At 43.4% G+C, this 19,058-nt stretch overlaps 1 long non-coding RNA gene across 16 annotated transcripts in view; it reads right to left on the bottom strand.

Annotated features, from left to right (window-relative positions):
* Positions 1–15,684, bottom strand: part of LOC107129297 (uncharacterized) — a 69,011-nt gene extending 53,327 nt beyond the window's left edge. For all 16 annotated transcript variants that reach the window (XR_001489725.4, XR_010585867.2, XR_010585866.2 and 13 more), the window contains exon 1: positions 15,186–15,684. This is a non-coding gene — a long non-coding RNA (uncharacterized lncRNA). The remainder of the gene's footprint in view (positions 1–15,185) is intronic.
* Between the last annotated feature and the right edge of the window lie 3,374 nt (positions 15,685–19,058).

Genomic DNA, 19,058 nt, shown 5'->3' with positions numbered 1-19,058 from the left:
AGGAGGTCAAGGTTGCAGTGAGCTATGATCATAGCACTGCACTCCAGTCTGGGTGACAGAGTGACACCTTGACTCAAACAAACAAACAACAAACAAAAGGCTGAGTGCAGTGGCTCACACCTGTAATTCCAACACTTTGGGAAGCTAAAGCAGGAGGATGGCTAGAACCCTGGAGTTTGAGATCAGCCTGGACAACAAAGTGAGACCCTGTCTCTATTTAAAAAAAAAAAAAAAAAAAAAAGTTGGCCAGGCATGGTGGCTCACGCCTGTAATCCACACACTTTGGGAGGCTGAGGTGGGTGGATAACCTGAGGTCAGGAGTTCAAGACCAGCCTGACCAACATGGTGAATCCCCGTCTCTACTAAAAATACAAAAATTATCTGGACGTGTTGGCGGGTGACTATAATCCCAGGTACTCAGGAGGCTGAGCCAGGAGAATCGCTTGAGCCTGGGAGGTGGAGGTTGCAGTGAGCCAAGATCATGCCACAGCACTCCAGCCTGAGCAACAAGAGTGAAGCTCCATCTCAAAAAATAAATAAAAATAATTTTTTTAAAAGTCACATGACACTTCTTATATAACAAATTTAAAATAGTCAAACTCATTGAAGCAGATAGTGAAATGGTGGTTGCCAGGGGCTGGAGTGAGGAGCGGTGGAAACAGGAAGATATCAGTTAAAGGGGTACAAAGTTTTGATTATACAAGATTCTGTACAGCATCATGCTTATAGTTACCAATACAGGCACTCCTCATTTTATTGTGCCTTGCTTCATTGAACTTTGCTTGTAATTGTGGTTTTTACAGATTGAAACTCTGTGGAAACCCTATGTCAAGCAAGTGTATCAGTACCACCTTTCCAACAGCATGTGCTTACTTTGTTTCTCTGGGTCACATTTTGGTAATTCTCACAATATTTTGAACTTTTTCTTGATTATTGTATGTGTTATGGTGATCTATGGTCTTTGATGTTACTATTTACTATAGTAATTATTTTGAGGGACCACAAAGACAGCAAACTTAAATGATAAATATCGTGTGTGTTCTGCCTGCTCCAACGACTGGCTGTTGCCCCATCTTGCTCCATCTCCTTAGGCTTCCCTATTCCCTGAGATACAACAGTATTGAAAAGAGGCCAATTAGGCCAGGCACAGTGGCTTACTTCTGTAATCCCAGCACTTTGGGAGGTCGAGGCAGGTGGATCACGAGGTCAGGAGATCGAGACCATCCTGACTAACACAGTGAAACCCCATCTGTACTAAAAATACAAAAAATTAGCCAGGTGTGGTGGCGGGCGCCTGTAGTTCCAGCTACTGGGGAGGCTGAGGCAGGAGAATGGCATGAACCTGGGCAGTGGAGCTTGCAGTGAGCCGAGATTGCGCCACTGCACTCCAGCCTGGGTGACAGAGCGAGACTCTGTCTTAAAAAAAAAAAAAAAAAAAAAGAAAAGAAAAGAAAAGAAGCCAATTAATAATCCTACAATGGCCTCTTTGTGTTCAAGTAAAAGGAAGAGTCATACATCTCTCATTTTAAATCAAAAGCTAGAAATCATTAAACTTAGTGAGGAAGGGAATGTTGAAGCTGACAGAGGCAGAAAGTGAGGCCTCTTGTGCCACACACTTAGCCACATTGTGAATGTAGAGGAAATGTTATTGAAAGAAATTAAAAATTCTACTCCAGCACTTTGGGAGGCCAAGGTGGATGGATTGCTTGAGCCCAGGAGTTTAAGATCAACCTGGGCAACATGGAGAAACCCTGTCTCTGCTAAACACACAAAAATTAGCCAAGTGTGGTGGGGCACACCTGTAATCCCAGCTACTTGGGAGGCCAAGGCATGAGATTTGCTTGATCTCAGGAGGCAGAGGTTGCAGTGAGCTGAGATTGTGCCACTGAACTCCAGCCTGGGTGACGGAGTGAGATTCAGAAACTTGGTCTCCAAAAACAAACAAAAAGAATAGAATAGAAAGGCTTTGAGTTCAGAATGCCCCAGGAGTATGATGTGACTATTAACAATCTATAAAGTTGTTGGAAGTAAGTGCCACCAAGTGAAAATAGCACTCAGGCAAAAGTTTTCTCAGCAAGGCAATTTACTTCTATAGAAGGGTGTGTCTCAGTGATGGAGCAATGGCGAGAGCACACCGGACAAGGAAGGGGAAGGGGGGTCTTACTCCTAACACAGCTAGTCCCTCCTCCTGTGTCTTTCCCCTATTGGCTAGGGTTGGACCACACAGTCTAAGCTAATTCCAACTGGCTATTTTAAAGAGAGCAAAGGTATGACCCAAAGTGGTGGAGTGAGTAGTTTTAGCAGGAGGGATAGTTACAGAGTAGGTGACTAAGGATGACTAAGGACAGAGCAGGTGATAGAGGATGGGAGGGGTTGTTTACTGAAACTAGGAGCAAGGAGACATAAAGAATGAGGAAGTCTAACTTTAAAACGGAGAACAAAGAACAGGGAAGCTGAACATACTGACACATTGGTTCTTTGGAGAGGGACTCAGAACTCATTGTACTTAACAATTTTCTCCCTCTTGAATTTTAAAGGAAGTTAACAGGCTAAACTTTGAATAGGAATTTACTGTATCTTACAAAGTGTTCTTAGTCTTTGTGAGTCCTCCTAATTAGGGAAAAGGAGTCAGGCTGGCAGGACCAAGGGAAAGAAAAAAGAGAAAGCAGGGAAATTATAAGTCTGCCTTTCTTCATGGTCCAGGACACATACCCATCCTGTGCTGACAACTCACAACCTTCCTGTGCCTAGCTCTCACCAGATACCTGCAAGTTAGCTCACTGCAGCCTTGGCATTATCAGTACTGCAGGTAGCACTCCTCAGCATAAGCACTATTCTATAAAGTCCCCAGCAAGCCTTTATTTCCTTGCAGTTAGCGCCTCTCTGGCTGGTCTGCCCATCAACCTTGCATTGTATTTTCATAGTTTTTCTAATAAATCTGCCTTTCTTTATTTACAGCTGTCTTGGTAAATTCTTTTACCCCCATGCCACTGACCTGGATATTCACCGCTCACCTGAGACAGTCTGCAGCAACTAAGGTACAAGATCTCTGTTGGGTGGAAAGTTTTGCTCTGCTCTGTATTGGGTAGGTACAACAGAAATACCGTACTTAATTCTCTGTGCTCCATTTGCAGAGATATCTAAGCAAGCATGGAGAATAACTATGATAGCAAAGGGACTTTCAATTCTTCAGAGTGCTAATGGACTATTAAATAGAGCATTTCCTCATTTGCATCGCAAAGAATCTAAATGACAGATATAATTTACTCCTGTTTACTGAGGTTATATGTCTGCACTATCAGGGTTGTTGAGTCCATTTTGTTTACTTTTACAATCACAGATTTAAATGCATTAGTTGTTCACATAAAGACTTCTTTGAAGGACCCGGGCACGGTGGCTCACACCTGTAATCCCAGCACTTTGGGAGGCTGAGGCGGGCAGATTGCCTGAGCTCAGGAGTTCGAGACCAGCCTGACCAATATGAAGAAACCCCGTCTCTACTAAAAAGTACAAAATTAGCCGAGTATGGTGGTGCATGCCTGTAATCCTAGCTGCTTGGGAGGCTGAGGCAGGAGAACTGCTTGAACCTGGGAGGCAGAGTTTGCGGTGAGCCGAGATTGTGCCATTGCACTCCAGCCTGGGCAACGAGATCAAACCTCTGTCTCAAAAAAAAAAAAAAAGAAAGACTTCTTTGAAGGACCAGATTTGTAATAATTCTAGTTCTTTCAGTTAGCAGTTTAAAAAAAATAGAAATAAATCATTCTATGTGCTTACCTTCTACTTAGGTAGGAACTTTTTTTTGAGATATATTCTGATATACAAAGTCTTGTTAGAAAAATACACAATATAGGCCAGGTGTGGTGGCTCACGTCTGTAATCCTGCACTTTGGGAATCCAAGGCGGGCGGATCACAAGGTCAGAAGATTGAGACCATCCTGGCTAACATGGCGAAACCCTGTCTCTACTAAAAATACAAAAAATTAGCCAGGCGTGGTGGCAGCCAACTACTTGGGAGGCTGAGGCAGCAGAATGGCGTAAACCCAGGAGGTGGAGCTTGCAGTGAGCTGAGATGGCGCCACTACACTCCAGCCTGGGCGAGAGTGCGAGACTCCGTCTCAAGAAAAAAAAAAGAAAAATACACAATACATTAGCAAACCTACATAAGTATACTGGTGTAAAAAAACTGGAATTAGACATAGTCAGACTTTGGAAATGTGGAAAGAAGTTTTTACCTCAAAGGAAACTATACAGTTTGTCCACCTGGTCTTTTGTATATATGTAATTGCACCAATACATGTGAACAGAATTTCTTTCTATAATATTGATTGTTATCAAGGATAGTATGAGGTCAAAATGAACGGGGATAACTTTAATTCAGGCAAAAGATGAATTTGACTAGCTGTAATCTTCAAAAGATCAAGAAAAGATAAAACAGTTCCAGTTTTAAATTTAACCAAACTATTAACATATGAATAAAATTTTCATGTTGTTTAAACAAGAAGCATCCTTTCAGATAATTTGTTCCAAGCGTGTGTCAAAGCTATATTTTAAACTTGCACAAATGAAGAAACCTAAGCAGACAAATTAATTGTTTTTTCTCTTGATAGAGGAAATAAGAGAAAGGGAATAGGTGATTAGATAATTAAGAAAAGAATGTCAGCTAGGCACAGTGTAAACCCAACAGTTTGGGAGGCTGACATGAGAGGACTGCTTGAGACCAGGAGTCCGAGACCAGCCTGGACAACATAGTGAGACCCCATCTCTGCAAAAAAATGTTTAGAGAATAGCTATCCTAGCTGCTTGGGAGGCTGAGGTGGGAGGGTGCTTTTAGCCCAGGATTTTGAGGCTGCAGTGCAGTGTGATCATGCCACTGCACTCTAGCCTGGGTGACACAGCAAGAACCTGTCTTTTCTAAAAAGTGGGGGGAAAAAAGAAATAGAAAAGAATGTCTGATTATATTTTATTAGACCCTTGACTAAGAATAAGTTGAAAAGCAGATAGCTAATTTTAAGAATAGTTCTTTTCAGTTCATTAAAATTTACCTGAAAACAGCTTTAGCAATTTATTAATTATAGCAATTTCCATTGAAATTCTTCCTTTTAATCAGTTTTCTACTTTAAGATTTCCACACAAAATCCTATGTTTATTCTATTTAGTACTAGCTATTTCATGAACTTTTATATTGTATATGTTCTATTCCATTTAGCTGGTTTTATTCACATAGCAAAACATGTGATGAATAGTAAACAAAACTATGGCCATAAGACATAAAATTCAGAACGTTGACTTCGTTTGCAGTGTTTGTAAAGAAACTTCTCCATTATCGAATGAATGAATGAACAAATGTCTCCTCATTGTATTCAGTTTTCCAAAGCAAGACTTTGTTTAGGATATTTTCCCTCATGATGATGGAGAACAGAAAAATATTTGCATTCCTGGGTTCTGAAAAAGAGTACACAATATGAAATATACAATGTTTTTCCTTTTATGAATCTTGAGAGAGCAGCTGGGACAAAATAGCTATCAAGGAAAAATACAAATTTAGCCCGGTGAGGTTGCTCACGCCTGTAATCCCAGCACTTTGGGAGGCCGAGGTGGGTGGCTCACCGGAGGTCAGGAGTTTGAGACCAGCCTGTCCAACATAGTGAAACCCTGTGTCTCCTAAAAACACAAAAATTAGCTGGGCATGGTGGCGTGTGCTTGTGATCCCAGTTACTTGGAAGGCTGAGGTAGGAGAATCTCTTGAACCTGGGAGGCGGAGGTTGCAGAGCTGAGATTGTGCCACTGTACTCCAGCCTGGGTGGCAGAGTGAGACACCATCTCGAAAAAAAAAAAAAAATCAACTAAATATTCAGAGCTTTATGTTAGTAGCCCCAGCCCCTTAGCCATACCTTTTAAAAGAGAGTTCTTTTTTTTTTTTTTTTCCATTTCGTATAGTTAAAGCCTAGTAAATGAAAATAACAGGGATAGAGCAAAGAGAAACAAAAAAGACTCTATTGTATGCTTACCAGAAAATAAAACATTAAGCTGGGCATAGGGGCTCATGCCTGTAATCCCATCACTTTGGGAGGGCAAGATGGGAGGATTGCCTGAGCCCAAGAGTTTGAGATCAGCCTGGGCAACATAGTGAGACTCCACCTCTATAAAAAAAACTTTAAAAATTAGCTAGGTATATTGGTATGTGCCTGTAGTCCCAGCTACTTGGAGGGCTGAGGTGGGAGGATCACTTTAGCCTGGGAGGTCCAGGCTGTAGTGAGCTGTGATCACGCCACTGCACACCCGCCTAGGAAACACAGCAAAACGCTGTCTCAAAAAAAGAAAGTAAAACATTGAAAGTAATATTGAAATCACCTTTGCAAAATTTTGACAGTAAGAGAATCTGACGTAGTTGAATCCATCTTGCTTCTAACCTCCAAGCTATCTTTGGTCATTCCTGGGCATAGACTAAGCTGACTTCGGGAGAAATTTAGTGTATGGTTTAACCTTAAAGCAAGGATGATGCCCTTCCCCAAATGAAACCACCTTTGCAAAACTAATGAAAGTCCACAAGGTGAGGATTATGAGAGAGGGTTGAATTTGAAACTGCAAAATTATAACTGAAACGGTAAGAGAGATCTGACCTAACCAACTCCATGTGACCTCCAAGCTGTCCTTGTTCATTCCTGGCCGTAGGCTGAACTAATTTTGGAATTTAGTTTGTAGTTTATAGTTTAAAACAAAGACAATAACAGCCCTTTCCCAAAACAAACCCCATTCTTGGCTGGGGACTAGACTGCCTTTGTAGGACTAACAAGTTAGCCACAAGATTAGAAATTATGGTTTAGGAATCATGCAGCTGGAGGCTACGAGATTCTGACCCCCCTCAAATTGCTCCTGGGATAATATCACTATTGTAAAACCTGAGACCAGTGCTTGAGATATTCTGGAGCACCTGCACTTGATGGATCAGCTGGCCCCACCCAGACTGATAAACTGGCTCATCTGTCTGATCTTGTGGCTCCCACCCAGGAACTGACAGTGCTGGGGGACAGCTTCGACTCCCTATGATTTCATCTCTGACCCAGTCAATCAGGAGTCCTGACTCACTGGCCCCCCAAACCCACCAAATCATCCTTAAAAGCTCTGATCCCTGAATGCCTGGGGAGACTGATGTGACTAATAATAATAAAACTCCTGTCTCCCACACAGCTGGCTCTGCGTGCATTATTCTTTCTCTATTGCAATTCCCCTGTCTTGCTAAATCAGCTCTGTCTAGGCAGCAGGCAAGGTGAACCTATTGGATGGTTACAAATTCTGTTAAAATGTGGGTATAGTTTCCATAATACCTTATTGCTCAGGAGTCATGTGGCCAAAGGCCACAAGATTTGTGACTTCCCCAATTATTCCTATAGATAACATCACTATTACAGAACCTAAGAGCAGTTTTTTTTGAGACCTTTCAGACTGACCCCATCTGAACTTCTGACTCATGGCTCAACAGATCCTGTGGCCCCACTGAGGCAGACTCAGTGCATAAGAACCTTTTCCACACCCCTATGATTTCATCTCCAGCCAATCAACATTCCCCATTCCCTAGTCCTCTGAAATTAATTAACAATTTCATTATTTTTTGTTGAGATGGGAGTCTCACCATTTTGCCCAGGCTGGTCTTGAACTCCTGGACTCAAGCAATTGCAGTCTTCCCAGCTTGGCCTCTCAAAGCGTTGGGATTATAGGCATGAGCCATCCTGCTTGGCCTCACAATTCGATTTTATAGTTTTGCTTCTTCCAACTTCTTGTTCTGCTTATCTTAAATTAGTAATATACTTTTACCAAGTCATCTGCTTCTCAACCATAATAGTCCTGGAAATCCTCATGATGGTAATGTCATTAATTAATGATGATAATGACATTAATGTAAGTTAAATTGATAATTATACCTATCCCTTCAGTTTTTAGCAGTTAGGTCTTCCCATAAAACTCTGATGCTACTTTTTTTTTTTTTTTTAATGGAGTCTCACTCTGTCACCAGGCTGGAGTGCAGTAGTGTGATCTAGGCTCACTGCAACCTTCACCCCCCAGATTCAAGAGATTCTCCTGACTCAGTCTCTTGAGTAGCTGGGACTATAGGTGCACGCCACCACGCCCACCTAATTTTTGTATTTTTAGTAGAGATGGGGTTTCACCATGTTGACCAGGATGGTCTCGATCTCTTGATCTTGAAGCTACTTTTTGATGTTTCTTCAAGAAAACCCAATTATCTGGTCTGTGGCTTATACAATGCCATCAGGCAACTCTCAGGTGAGAAACAGACACTACTTGTTGATAACAAGACTTGAGTTAATAGTTTAGACTAAATTACAATATCAGAATGGAGAACAGTGGAATCACTGTTGAAGTAAAGTATATACGTACATGGGCTTGCCTAAATATTTCATAAGTACTTAGGTCTATGATGGTCGTGGACAATGAAGATATTCACAAATATCCAGGACATTACCATAAATTCTGTGAAGTATGTATCATGATCTATAATAAATGATAAAGGCATTTAAAATCTAAAAATGAATCTTTTCAGAAGTAATTTTGTTCATAGTTCTTGAACATTAATGTCAGTAAGCCTCTACCATCCTGAGAAGACATACTTACTAAAACATATTCATGTTAACAACAAATTGCCTTAGTTCATTTGGTCTGCTCTAAACAAACACCATAAACTGCACAGCTTAACAACAACAGAAATTTATTTTTCCCAGTTCTGGAGACTAGGAAGTTCAAGGTCAAGGCACTGGCAGATGTAGTGTCTGGCAAGGGTTTGCTTTCTGATTCATAAAGCACCTTTTTGCTGTGTCCTTACAGGGTGGAAGGGATAAGCTAGTTATCTGAAGTCTCTCTTTTTAAATTTTTTATTTAGTTAGTTTTAAAATTTATTGCTATTTTTTAGCTGAGTTCTTGCTCTGTTACCCAGGCTAGAGTACAGTGGCACAATCACAGCTCACTGCAGGCTTGACCTCCTGGGCTCAAATGATCCTCCCATGTTAGTCTCCCGAGTAGCTGGGACCACAGTTATGTGCCACCATGCTTGGCTAATTTTATTTTTTGTAGAGAGGGGGTTTCCCTGTGTTCCTCAGGCTGTCTTGCATTCCTGGTCTCAAGCAATCCTCCTGCTTTGGCCCCCCAAAATGCTGGGATTACAGGCATGAGCCACCAAGTCAGGCCAGTCTCTCAAAAAAAAAAAAAAAAAAAGAAAAAAATTTACTTTTACTATTTAGAGATGGGATCTTGCTTTTGCCCAGTCTGGTCTCTAACTTCTCAGCTCAAGTGATGCCCCCAGCTGAGGCTCCTGAGTAGCTATGACTGCAGGCATGTGCCATACAGCCCCACTTCTGGGGTCTTTTTTATAGCCTCACTAGTCCCAACTATGAGGGCTCTGCCCTTTATAACCTAATAAATCTCCTGAAGGCACCACCCCCTAATACCATCACCTTGGGGGTTAGGATTTCAACATAGGAATTTTGGGGGGAACTCAAAGATTCAAAGCATAGCACAAATTATCTACAAAATTAACTCCTTGAGCACCCCTTTTTGGTCTGACAGCTTTCTCCACACTCTGGTACCAAAAAACAGGATGGCTCTGTTAATACAGTTGAGCTATTTAGAAAATATGGACCATCCTTGAATCATGTAGGTGGACATTCACATGTGAATGTCTTATTCACCAGATATTATCTGTGTTTTTGTGTGTGTGTGTGTGTGTGTGTGAGTGACAAGGTCTTGCTCTGTCAACCAAGCTGGAATGTGATCATGGCTTACTGCAGCCTTGACCTCTCAGGCTCAAGTGATATTCCCACCTCAGCCTCCCAAATAGTTGGAAGTACAGGTGCGTGCCACGACACCTGGATAATTTCTGTATTTTTTGTAGAGACAGGGTCTCACTGTGTTGCCCAGGCTGGTCTTGAACTCCTGGGTTCAAGCAGTCTTCCAGCTGCAGCCTCCCAATGTGTTGAGATTACAAGCAGGAGTCACTGCATCCGGCCCTGCCCGATATTCTCAACATTGACATTGTTTGGATTTTTTTTTTTTTTTTTTTTTTGAGACAGAGTCTCGGTCTGTTGTTGCCCTGGCTGGAGTGTAGTGGTGCGATCTCAGCTCATGGCAACCTCTGCCTCCTGGGTTCAAGCAATTCTCCTGCCTCGGCCTCCCAAGTAGCTGGGATTACTGGCATGAGTCACTGTGCCTGGCCTTGTTTGGATCTTTGATTTGAGAAAGTTGGTCATCTTATTTGCTGTATTATTAAAATTCATCACCACATGGATATCAATTAAGTGTACTGAAATCATTATCAGAGTCTCTATACTTCAGTAAGCTACCAAAGTCTCTGAGCTTCTATTTCCAGAGAATATCTATAATAGCCAGATATAGAGAAAATAAAATATGCCATGACAAAAGATACTGAATGCTAGGGTAATGGGGTAAGGTAAAGTTTTATATCATTTTTTGATTTGTTTTCCTGAGACAAGGTCTTGTTCTGTTGTCCAGGCTAGAGTGCAGTGGCATGATCCTAACTCACTGCAGCCTTGAACTCCTGGGCTCAAGCAGTCCCCCCATCTTAGCTACATATATGTGTTCATATGCATAGTTTTTGTAAAGATGGGGTTTCACTACATTGCCTAGGCTGGTCTCAAACTCTTGGCCTCAAGCTATCCTCCCCACCTATAACCTCCCCGCCGCCCCACGGCCTCAGCCTCCCAGAGTGCTGGAATTATAGACGTGAGTCACTGTGTCCAGCCAAGTTTGTCTGTGAAATGAAATGCATTATATTTGAAAAATAAACATGCTCAAAATGCCTAGTCTGCCTGTGTATTGTAAGCAGACACTTTAACATTTCCCTCAGGAAGACATGTGTGTGGGAGAAAACAATATCAGCAAAAACTGCAAATAGTTTGGTGTAGTTGAGAATATTCTCTGGACACTTTTTAGATGAGGAAGAGTTGATCCTGGAGAAGGTAAATGCTGGAGCATACTGGGAATGATGAGGTCATACCAAAAATTCTTGAGCACTGGGAACCATGCTCTCTATTTTCCTTTCTTATAGCCCCAGAACTTAGTTCAATGCTTGGTACATACTTATATTGGTTTGTTTTTACACTGCTGATAAAGACATACCCAAGACTGGGTAATTTATGCAGGAAAAATGTTTAATGGACTTAAAGTTCCACATGGGTGGGGAAGCCTCACAATCACAGTGGAAGGTAAGGAGGAGCAAGTCATGTCTTACATGGATGGCAGCAGGCAAAGAGAGAAAGCTTGTGCAGGGGAACTCCTCTGTATAAAATCGTCAGATCTCATAAGACTTATTCACTATCACAAGAAAAGCATGGGAAAGATTTGCCCCCATGATTTAATTACCTCTCACCAGTCCCTCCCATGACACATGAGAATTCAAGATGAGATGTGGGTGGGGACACAGTCAAACCATATCAATACCTCGTAAATACTTGTCAAAATACAATTTTTTAAAAGTTAAAAACATGACTCTCATACAAATATAGAATGAACACATGGCAAAGATATGTTAAACTTAATGAGAAAACCAGTGAGATGGCAAACTTGGATAAAAGAACACATTGTGGAATTGGGCACTTACAGGCATTTTGGAAGAACTGTTAGAATAAGATTGCTAGGTTAGATACAAAATTGGTTAATACATACAAGGCAATAAAATGATAACCTAGTTATAATAAACAAATTGTAGAACCAAAGACAAAGAGAAAAATCTTTAGAGAAGCAAGAGAAAATGTACATGCTACTTTCGAAGGAGCAACCGCCAAGACTGACAGCAGTTTTTGACACACAAGGAAACCCAGCAAGTGCTGGAATGGAGAATATCTTCAAAATATTGCAGAATGTAAGTTCCAAATATAATTCCACAGGTAGCAAAAATCGACTTAAGCATATAACCAAAATAAAGGCATTTTGAGATAAAGAGAATGAAAGTAGTAAATATATGGATAAATGTAAAGAAAGATTGATTTCACCTGGGTGCGGTGTCTCCCACCTGTAATCTCAACAATTTGGGAGGCCAAGGTGGGTGAATCACTTGAGCTCAGCCGTTCGAGACCAGCTTCCATAACATAGTGAGACTGCCGTCTCTATTTTTAAAACAATAAAAATTTAAAAAACATTTTTTTTTTGAGACGGAGTCTTGCTCTGTCACCCAGGCTGGAGTGCAATGGTATGAACTTGGCTCTCTGCAACCTCCATCTCCCAGGTTCAAGCGATTCTTCCACCTCAGCCTCCCAAGTAGCTGGGATTACAGGTACCTGCCATCATGCCCGGCTAATTTTTGTATTTTTGTAGAGACTGGGTTTCACTATGTCGGCCAGGCTGGTCTGGAACTCCTGACCTCAGGTGATCCACCTGCCTCTGCCTACCAAAGTACTGGGATTACAGGCGTGAGCCACTGCTCCTGACCAAAACATTGATTTTTTAAAACATCAATAATAACGTCTTGTGGTATGTTCAAATATAAAATAAAAATATTTGTTAAAGGATGTGTGGCAACTGGCGTAAATGAAACAAATGGGATTTAAGATCTTTATATTGAACAGGAAGAAGATACAAGTATTGATTAAAACTAGGCTTTGATAATTGAAGAATACTTATTGGCATTCAAGGGAAAACATGAAAATAATAATGGTGTATAGAGGGAAAATGGACTTACAAAAATTGATCAAACCTAAAACCAAAAGAAGTCAAGAAAATAGAGAAAATAAATATAAAACTAATGGAAAAATAGAACTCATAAGAATGTAGGTCTAACCCCAAATACATTAGTATTATAATTATATTAAAATAAAATAGACTTTTTCTGTTTTTAATAAGTTTTTAAGCCATCATACTCTGGGATTTAAAAAAATAGTACATATCTGTGTTTTAGGGGAAGGGAAGTAATATTTATTTAATCATTTTATTAGGCTAAACTAATATTGATCCCAAAACTTGATAATGACGATACAAGAAAGGAAAATAACAAATCTTATTTTTTTAAACGTTTAATTTTGAAATAATTAGCATAAGAAATTTCAAAGGCACATACAGGGAAGTTCTGTGCAGCCTTCACCCAGGATCTTCCAATTATAACATCTGTCATAACTATAGTACAATATCAAAACCAGAAAGTTGACATTGGTACTCTGATGGAAAAAAATGTTTGAGAAAAGAAAAAAAAAAGTGGGCCGGGTATGGTGGCTCATGCCTGTAATCCAAGCACTTTGGGAGGCCGAGGTGGGTGGATCACCTGAGCTCAGGAGTTCGAGACCAGCCTGACCAACATGGAGAAACCCCGTCTCTACTAAAAATACAAAAAATTAGCCGGGCATGGTGGTGCATGCTTGTAACTCCAGCTACTCAGGAGGCTGCGGAAGGAGAATTGCCTGAACCCAGGAGCCAAAGGTAGCAGTGAGCTGAGATCGCACCATTGCACTCCAGCCTGGGCAACAAGAGCGAAACTCCGTCTCAAAAAAAAAATTTTTTTAAGTGTTTTTCCTACTTGTACACTCAATACTTAACACTGAACACTTCTTATACCAGATATGTGGGGGATTTTCCCCTCACACCAAGCAATTCTCCAGTGGACACCAGCTGAATGTCCCATAATGTAACTCGATTCTGACACTAATTCCCTGGAGTTAGTCACAGTCCACAGGTTAAGGAAAACTGCTTCCACTTCAGACACCAATTCCAAACCCTAGGTCGTGACCTGTTCTTCTGACCAACCAACTAAAATTGGGGGTTCACATGATCTCCTCCTTGGGTTCGGTTAGTTTGTGATAGTGGTTCACAGAACTCAGAGAAATACTTACATTAACCAGTTTATTATATGAATAAATAATATAGTAAAGGACAAGATGAACAGCCAGATAGAGATGCACAAGGCAAGGTGAGTGGGAAGGAGCGCAGAGGTTTCATCCTCTCTCCAGAGGCACCACCCACCAGGAAGGGGCACAGAGCTTCCATACTCTCTCCGGAGGCACCACCCTCCGGGTACTGCCACATGTTCAACAATCTGGAACCACTTTAGACTCTATCCTTTTGGGATTTTATGGAGGATTCATGACCTAGGCACAGTTTATTAAATCAGGACCCTACTGATTGGAATAGTTGCACTCACCCATGCACCAGCAGAAACACTAGTTTTCCTCTTAGACCACAAAGAGGACCAAGGAATGTTGGATTTAGTGGCCCTTACCAATGCATTCTTGAAAACCTGCACCATTGCCTGTCCTCATAGACCACAAAGAGGACCAACAAAAATCGGATTTAGTGACCCTTACCAACGCATTCTCGCAAACCTGTTAAGAGTCCTAAGCACTCTCCTGTTAGTATTGGGACTTTACCCCTGTCCTATAAAGATGTTATGCCCCAAAAATGGGTGGAGGGCCATACCCTAAGGGAGGGAAGGGATATCCAGAGTTGGAAGAGTGACGCCTTTTGTCCACACTTATAAGAATAGGAAGGATACAATTTCTGAGGCTCCCTATATCCTAGCTTCAGGAATAGCTTTTGTTAGGCCTGCCTGTCTAAGGAGGGATCCTAAAATTCCTGATAGTCCCCTCTACGATGGGGGCTTTGGGCAAAATTTATGTCTTTCCGATTGGTGAGCTTGGGTACCTAAAGGTGGTAACAGAGTCCTGGAGTTTATACTAAAAATCATTCTTACAGGAGAAACTAGAAAGACATCAGAGACAGGCGGTGATTTTTAGAAGTGGAACTAGCCTTGGAGAAGAGAGGCGTGAGGAAGTTTATCTGACAGGCATTAGGACCCAGGAGGCAAGGGTCAGCATATATAGAATAGATGGGTGAGTCTCGCTTGGGCAACATGACTTTGAGAGTTCCGCTCATGGCCACACGGTCAACTAACTTCTTGTCGGGACCCTGGAGCTCAATGGCTTTCCTCTTTGTCGACTCTCGGCTCAGCCCAGAAGTACAGGAAAAGCGGAAGCTGGTTTGAGGCAAACCAATGCTCCCAACTCTGAAGATTCGGGGGTTGTTAGCCCTTTCCCAGAAAGCCTGACACCTGTGTCTTTAGTCCAGTGGCCGCGCTAGTCACTTTTAACTGGCTGACAGGTGCCCAGTATTTAGCCCCCAAATTCTAAGGAAAAATAGAACAGAATAGCAAGCAAAAGGGGTCCAATGGTACTCACTGCTTGGCGATAGGCGATAGATAGGCTCACGGCTTAGTGATAGTCTCACCGCTGGGTGATAGGCAATAGTCCCTTTGTGGTCGCCAAAATGTGTTCAGAATTGGTGGGTTCTTGGTCTCGCTGACTTCAAGAACAAAGCTGCGGACACTCGCAGTGTTACAGTTCTTAAAGATGGTGTCTCTGGAGCTTGTTCCTTCAGATGTTCAGATGTGTCTGCAGTTTCTTCCTTCTGGTAGCTTCGTGGTCTCACTGACTTCAGGAGTGAAGCTGCAGACCTTCGCAGTGTTACAGCTCATAAAGGTGGCGCGTCTGGAGTTGTTCGTTTCTCCCAGTGTGTTCATAGCCTCGGTGGCTTCAGGAGTGAAGCGGCAGACCCTCGTGGCGAGTGTTACAGCAAACAAAGGCAGCGGCGTGCACCCAAAGAGTGAGCAGCAGCAAGATTTATTGTAAGGAGCGAAAAAACAAAGCTCCTACAGCGTGCAACAGGAGGCAACCAGGTGACCACTGCTGGCTCGCCTAGCCTGCTTTTATTCCCTTATCTGACCCCACCCACATCCTGCTGATTGGTCCATTTTACAGAGAGCTGATTGGTCTATTTTACAGAGAGCTGATTGGTCCATTTTACAGAGAACTGATTGGTCTGTATTGACAGAGTGCCAATTGGTGCATTTACAGTCCCTGAGCTAGACACAGAGTGCCGATTGGTGTGTTTACAATCCTTTAGCTAGACACAGAGTGTTACACAGAAAAGTTCTCCAAGTACCCGCCAGATTAGCTAGATACAGAGTGCTGATTGGTGCATCCACAAACCCTGAGCTAGACAGAGTGCTGATTGGTGCATATACAATCCTCCAGCTAGACATAAAAGTTCTCCAAGTCCCCACCAGATTAGCTAGACACAGAGTGTTGATTGGTGCATATACAATCCTCTAGCTAGACATAAAAGTTCTCCAAGTCCCCACCGGACTCAGGAGCCCAGCTGGCTTAGCCTAGCGGATGCCACACTGGGGCCACGGGCAGAGCTGCCTCTCAGTCCCATGCTGCGCGCTGGCACTTCTCATCCCTTGGGCGGTCAATGGGACTGGGCTTCGTGGAGCAGGGGGCAGTGCCCGTTGGGGAGGCTCCGGCCGTGGAAGCCCACAAGGAGGGGCGGGGATCGGGCATGGTGAACTGCAGATCCTGAGCCCTGCCCCGCTGGGAGGCGACAGGCCTGGCGAGAATTCAAGTGTGGCATGGGCGGGCCAGCAGTGCTGGGGGACCTGGTGCACCCTCTGCAGCTGGTGGCCCAGGTGCTAAGCCCCTCACTGCCTGGGGCTGGCAGCACCAGCTGGCTGCTCTGAGTGCGGGGCCCCCGAGCTGGCATCCACCCAGAACTTGCACTGGCCTGTGAGCTGCCATGCACAGCCCCAGTTCCCGACTGCGCCTCTCCCTCCACACTTCCCTGCAAGCAGAGGTAGCCGGCTCCAGCCTTGGCCAGCCCAGAGAGGGGCTCCCACAGTGCAGTGGTGGGCTGAAGGGCTCCTCAAGCACTGCCAGAGTGGACGTCGAGGCCAAGGAGGCACTGAGAGCGAGGGTTGCTAGCATGTTGTCACCTCTCACTTTCATACTCTCTACCGAGGCACCACCCTCCAGGAAGGAGCACAGAGCTTTCATACTCTCTCTGGAGGCACCACCCTCCAGGAAAGAGCACAGAGGTTCCATACTCTCTACAGAGGCACCACCCACCAGGCACCACCACATGTTCAACAATTTGGAACCTCTTCAGACTCTGTCCTTTTGGGATTTTATGGAGGATTCATGACCTAGGCACGGTTGATTAAATCATTGACCATTGGTGATCAACTCCATCTTCAGCTCCTCTTTTCTCCTGAGGTCAGGAGGTGAGGCTGAAATTTCCAACCCTCTAATCCTGTGGTTAGTTCCTCTGGTAACCAGCCCCCATCTTGAAGCTGTCCAGGAGCCCACCAGGAGTCATCTCATTAAAACAAAAGATGCTCCTGTCAGCCAAGAAATTCCAAAGAATTTAGAAGCTCTGTGTCAGATCCTTTTTTTTTTTTTTTTTTGAGATGGAGTCTCTTCTTTGTCACCCAGCCTGGAGTGCAATGGCACAATCTCGGCTCACTGCAACCTCTGCCTCCCCGGGTTCAGGCAATTCTCTTGCCTCAGCCTCCCGAACAGCTGGGATTACAGGCGACTGTCACCACGCCCATCTAGTTTTTGTATTTTTAGTAGAGACAGGGTTTCACCATGTTGGCCAGGCTGGTCTTGAACTCCTGACCTGAGGTGATCCGCCTGCCTCTGCCTCCAAAAGTGCTAGGATTACAGGCGTGAGCCACTGTGCCTGGCCTAGACCTTGTAATTTCCTGAGTGATAAAATTGTCTGTGGCCCAGCATGGTGGCTCACGCCTGTAATCTCAACACTGTGGGAGGCTGAGGTGGGTGGATCATGTGAGGTCAGGAGTTCAAGACCAGCCTGGCCAACATGGTGAAACCCCATCTCTACCAAAAATTAGCCAGGTGCGGTGGCTCTTGTCTGTAATCCCAGCTACTCGGGAGGCTGCAGCAGGGGAATTGCTTGAACCCCGGAGGCGGAGGTTGCAGTGAGCTGAGATTGCAACACAGCAGCACTCCAGCCTCGGCGACAGAGTGAGACTCTGTCTCAAAAAAAAATTACAAAGGTCTTAGGAGTTCTGTTTCAGGAACCAGAGTCAAAGACCAAATATTAGAATAAAAGATTCTCCTAGCATCCCTATCTACAAGGGTTTTGTTTTTTTTTTCTGAGATAGAGTCTTGCTCTATCCTCCAGGCTGGAGTGCCATGCCTATCTACAAGGGTTTTAGGAGCTCTGTCTGAGGAAATGGGTAGAGACCAAATATATCTTTCTTATTTTATCAGAATACCACAGGTTGATACCACAGAGCTTATTCGGATTTCACCCAACATACATGAACTCTTGTGTGTATGTATGATTCAATGCAATTTTATTACATTTCGCTTCCTATAACGAACACCACAATCAAGATACTTAACTGTGCTATCACAGAGTTCCTTGTGCTAGTCCTTCATAGAGCCACATACCCTCCTTTCCCTGTCCCTGACATTCAGTAACCACTAACCCGTTTTTCATTCTATAATTTTGTCATTTAAAGAATATTATAGGCCGGGTGTGGTGGCTCATGCCTATAATCCCAGCACTTTGGGAGGCCAAGGCAGGCAGATCACGAGGTCAGGAGTTCAAGACCAGCCTGACCAACATGGTGAAACCTCACCTTTTTTAAAAATACAAAAACTAGCTGGGCATGGTGGCACATGCCTGTAATCCCAGCTACTCGGGAGGCTGAGGCAGGAGAATGGCTTGAACCCGGGAGGCAGAGGTTGTAGTGAGCTCAGATCGTGCCATGCCACTGCACTGCAGCCTGGGCGACAAAGCGACACTCCATCCCCCACCCCCCAAAAAAAGGATGTTGTATAGGCATGGTGGCTCATGTCTGTAATTTCAGCACTTTGAGAAGCTGAGGTGGGAGGATACTTTGAGCCTATGAGTTCGAGACCAGCCTGGGCAATATAGGGAGACTTTATATTTAAAAAAGTAAAAAAACGTTAGCTGGGTGTGGTGGCATGTCCCTGTGGTACCAGCCACTCAGGAGGCTGAGGTGGGAGGATTGCTTGAGCCCAGAAATTTGAGGCTGCAATGAGCCATGATCATGCTACTGCCCTCCAGCCTGGACGACAGAGCAAGAGCCTGTCTCAAAGAAAAACCACAAAATAAAAGTAAAAAAGGAATGTTATATATCAATGGAATCATAAAGTATACTACCTTTTGGATTTGGCTTTCTTCCTTCTGGATAACTTCAAGATTCACCTGAGTTGTGT

The sequence above is a fragment of the Macaca fascicularis genome, chromosome 3 (genome assembly GCF_037993035.2).
Source record: "Macaca fascicularis isolate 582-1 chromosome 3, T2T-MFA8v1.1".
NCBI lineage: Eukaryota > Metazoa > Chordata > Mammalia > Primates > Cercopithecidae > Macaca > Macaca fascicularis.
This window is presented reverse-complemented; position numbering and strand designations above follow the sequence as displayed.